This window comes from Medicago sativa, chromosome 6, assembly GCF_051527215.1.
Source record: "Medicago sativa cultivar Bolivia chromosome 6, Bolivia_mono, whole genome shotgun sequence".
NCBI lineage: Eukaryota > Viridiplantae > Streptophyta > Magnoliopsida > Fabales > Fabaceae > Medicago > Medicago sativa.
Window position 1 is genome coordinate 36,924,561 of NC_140754.1, and position 5,079 is coordinate 36,929,639.

Consider the following 5,079-nt stretch of genomic DNA (forward strand, 5'->3'; position numbering starts at 1 on the left):
ACATTGTGTATAAACTATTTTTTATTCTTCCCACAAATAAATGCATTCCTCATATTAAAGCCTTGAATTAACTTCCTTATATGCATTAAATATATTCATAAAAACATTGACTAAATGAACCACAAAATAGATGTAATCCTTTCTAATATTATTCACAAGCCTAATTGTTTTGATTTTACCACAATTCTCCTTGCCTACATGGCATAATCTTATTGGCTATGACACATACTCTTTATTCTTATTGGTTATGACACATCACATCTTCATTTTTGTTGGCTATGACACTATCTTCTTTTTAATTGGTTATAACACTTCAATCTTTTTTTTTTCATTGGACACATTACTCTATTTAAACCCACTCAAGCACATACTCAATTCACTCAAAAATTTCAAAAACTACTGACTTCCTCCTAACCTTCACTCTCACACACTGATCATCTCAAGTGCATCAAACCTCAGTTCACTCTTGCATAAATATTATCTAAGTGCTTCATTAAAAGTCTTTAAATTTTATTTTTTTTGTTTTCATAAAATTCTACCTATAAACCACTGTTCCATGAAGATGTTTGTCATCCATTATTCCTTGGAAAGCTTATTACGTTACATGTTTTGTGCAAACAAAGTAAAACATCTAAGGTAAGGGAACCTTCCCTTAAATCATAAATAGACCAATAGGATAGGTTAGTATTATGGGGTAGAAAGTCAAATTCATAATCTTTTTTTAAAAGAAAAGGAATTTAAATAAAATTTTATTCAATTTTTTTATTCTTTGTGAACTATGTAATATTTATTATGTTATATACAATGTTTGAGTATGATATCATGATTTGTATGAAATTATTATTTAATTTGTAATTTCAAACATGATATATATTCATAATATTGTGAGGTGGAATGATATTGTGAAGAAAATTTTGATTTATACTATGTTTCATTGATTTTAATAAGTTTGAAAAAAATAAAAGTGTGGGTTTTAGAAAAATGATAATTTTTTGCTCATGTGCATGATTATATGATAAAGAAAATGTAATTAATAGCTTGGATTAAAAATGAGGATGTTACACAATTTTTCCTTTGATCCCTTTTTTTTACTTACTCTGAGATATGGCTTAGTGGCTTTAACCAAGACAAATCCAGATACCACATTTGATGTATTGTTTTCGAACAAATTTTACTCATAACTTTGACATAAATAGCAATGATAAATTTTAGATTTTTAAAAATATTGATCTCTTAGTCATTCCTATATTATATTTTACAATTATATAATCTTCTAGTAGATATATTTATTAAACCTTTATTTAATTGGATAAGACGTGCTATTGTATTAAGAAAGTTTATTGGTAAACTTTTATTTTTATAATTTTTTATTTGTAAAATTTAAATGATTAATTTTCTATTGTGTAATTGTATTGTTAAATAGATCAAATATATGTGATCTTTAAAACATGTATTTTTTAATTATTAATAAGGTTAACTATTAAATTTTACTCTTATTATATGCTGATTATCTTTTTTTTTTAATTTGAGATTCAATGCGTCCTTTTCTAAAAATAATTTGCTTATATGTATATATATATATATATATATATATATATATATATATATATATATAATTTTGATACCCGTTTTTTTTTGTTTATTTTCTCCTTTATATGTACATGTAAATAATTGCAAGTGGTTTGATGATGTTTTACACATATGATAACCTATTTTGGACCATATTTCATACATTTATTACAATTTGTTCTAACTTTTCTAGGTCCAAGTACATTGTCTCTAAACCTAACTTTGTACCCCTCTCTTCTTGGACATATAAAAAGAAGATATTGTATGATTTCATTTATATTGTACATGGAAGAAAAGAAGTAAGGCATCATCTTCTTTAAAGATATGTAACAAGAAGGGGTTACAAATTTATGTTTAGAGATAATGGGCTTGGGCCTTGAAAACTTAGCAATTGTTGTAAATGTCTAAAATATGTCCCAAAATATTAGGCTTAAACGCACTTTTCACCCCTTAACTTTGCAAAAGTTACAATTTTGGTCCCCTATTAAAAAAATGGCAAAAGTGACCCCCTATGTTTAGGGAAATATGCTCTTTTGAACCTCTAACATAAGGGAAATATGCTTTTTGACCCCTTATCTTTAAAAAAAGTTGCAATTATGGCCCCTTTTTTGGGACACGTGGCCTCTTCTCAGCAGTTTTTGGACGAAGGGGGCCAAAAATGCAATTTTTTTAATAGGGGACCAAAATTGCAACTTTTGCAAAGTTAGGGGGTGAAAAGTGCGTTTAAGCCAATATATTATAATGTGTGCAAAAGCATACCACTAGGAATTATGTAATATGTATATGTACATATAATGAGAGAGAAAAAACTATTAAAAATGTGTAACTAAATTATTTACAAGAACCTTGTTCTTAGAAAAAGACGCATTAACCATTAAATTAAACAAAATAATATCATGCAAAGAGCGAGAGTGAAATTCAATTTTGAACCATATTATTATTTAAAAACTATAAATATTTTAAAGATATAAACTATAGGATCTATTTATCCATACAATTATATAACAGAAAATTGATCATTTTAAGTTTACCAACAAACTTTTACATAAAATGTTTACCAATAGATTGTCTTCATATATTAGCACCCCTTTTCCAATTAAAAAAGGTTTTACAAAATATACTTTCTGTAGTGAGAATATAAAATAAGGAAATGTTTATGCCTAACTTCCTTGTGAATAAACTGTTCAAGATTTTCAATAACTATGCATAAATAAGGGACTGCTTTGAAATTTAAATAAATTTAGAGAGTGGTTTTGTTTTGAAATAAGTTTTAAAATTTGAGAACAAAGGTAACCAAAAAAAATTTTGAGAACAAAGTTTGGCATTTACTTTATTCTCCAATCAAATCTTTTTTCATTAAAATGCTCACTAAAAGTATGATTGGCTTAGGTATTATTATTGTGATATAGTTTTGTTAACATAGGTGCCATGGTTTACTTCTTATATAGGAAAATGCTCACTAAAAGTATGATTGGCTTAGGTATTATTATTGTGATATAGTTTTGTTAGAATTTAGATTTGATAAGAATTTATAGCTCTTTTAGTAAAAAAAAAAAAAGAAGAATTTATAGATCTTGTATATTATTATCTATTAATTATTGATGAAGAATTTATAATTCTTGTGTATTGATAGCTATTCATTATTATGAAAGAATATGTAGCTCTTTAATTTCCTTTCATGAGGGAACATTTGCATGTATCTGTAATTATAATTATGCACTATGGATGTAATGAAATATCACATCTAATTTATATTGTACACTATATTTGTACCCAAAAGTTAATAAAATGTTGTTTCAATAAACACTATATAATAATAATTAATGCTGCATAAAAAATAATAAGTTGTTTAATATTTTTTATAACTCAATGTAGCATACTTATCTAGTGTCCATAAAACAAAATTATGTAATAATATGTTCAATAAGGATAAAGAGGAATGCTAACCACATACGCTCAAGCACTCTCTCTTGGACACTCCCATTATGATTAGCCCACGTCACTATTATTGAGGACTCTTGAAACAGGTAAGTGGCTAAGTAAAAGAATCGAAAGTCTAAATAAATAGTAATTCAAGAGTCTTTTTTATTAATCAAAATGGGGAAATCGTAGATTCGGGCAAAGCCTCCTTCGTCAAGTGACTTTTCAATGGCGCAGCTGTCGACGGCGACGCCAAGTTCTACGGCATGGGCCAATTTCTTCCCTCCTACAGCCACAATAACAATAATTGTTGATTGATTTTGTCCCATATAGAGACTGGCTCGAGACAGAAATCATGGCCAATGCCGGAAGAACTGACGGCGACGACTGACGAACATGATATCGCTGGCGAAATTGTGACAAGACTCCACGTCGTGGCGATGTAAATCTGCATCTTTTTTAAAATGTTCATCTTGTTTGGGATTCGTGTGAATCTAAGAAATAATTTGAAAAATGGTTGTAGATTTATTGAAATGAAAATAATAAATTTCTGAAAGTGTAAAAAGGTTCAGTGATAGTTCCTGAGAACGAAGGAGTTTTTTTTTTTAAGTTTGAATAAAAAAAGTGTGTGTATGTTAATCCAAACATGTAAAGCAGGTTAGCAGGTAATGAGTTTTTAAAATATAATCACATGGACCAATGATTAACCGAGTGTTTAAAAGAGAGTGTGAGAGAGGTTGTCAATAGCATTCCTCTAAGGATAAGAGGAATGCTAAGCACAGACGCTCAAGCACTCTCTCTTGGACACTCCCATGATTGGTGCATGTCGCTATTATTGAGGACTCTTGAAACATGCAACTGGCTAAGTGAAAGAATCAAAAGTCTAAATAAATAGTAAATCAATAGTCTTTTTTATTAATAAAAATGAGGAAATCGTAGATTCAGGCAAAGCCTCCTTCGTTAAGTGACTTTTCAATGGCGGAGCCGTCGGCGACGCCGCCAAGTTCTATGGCTTGGGCCGGAGGCTTCCCTCCTCCAGCCACAATAACAATAATTGTTGATTGATTTTGTCCCATATAGAGACTGGCTCGAGACAGATCATGGCCAATGCCGGAAGAACTGACGGCGACGACTGACGAACATGATATCACCGGCAAGATTGTGACAAACAAGACTCCAAGTGGTGACAATGTAAATCTGCATCTTTTTTAAAAATGTGCATCTTGTTTGGAATTCGTGTGAATCTGAGAAACAATTTGAAAAATGGGTGTAAATTTATTGAAATGAAAATAAAAAATTTCTGAAAGTGTTAAAAGGTTCCGTGATATGGAATGAGGATACAAAGACATTTGATATGTTGGATAGCTAATGTGTAAATTTGATTCTTTACTTTTCAACATTTAATGTATATGAATTTCGTCACTAAATTATTTCTTATCAGTTATTGTAAATATTAAAAATGGAAGTATTTTCTTCATCTTCTATATATTGTCATTGATATCTTAGTAATACTAAGATTTAAATATTCATAACATTATAATGAACTCTAATATAATAATTTTTAATTGTGAAATCTAGATGATTTCTTGG

At 28.9% G+C, this 5,079-nt stretch overlaps 1 long non-coding RNA gene across 1 annotated transcript; it reads left to right on the forward strand.

Moving 5' to 3' along the window:
- Positions 1–1,618: 1,618 nt before the first annotated feature.
- Positions 1,619–4,045, forward strand: LOC146914895 (uncharacterized). Its single transcript, XR_015014439.1, has 2 exons — positions 1,619–3,596; positions 3,682–4,045. It is a non-coding gene; the product is annotated as an uncharacterized LOC146914895 (long non-coding RNA).
- Positions 4,046–5,079: the final 1,034 nt, after the last annotated feature.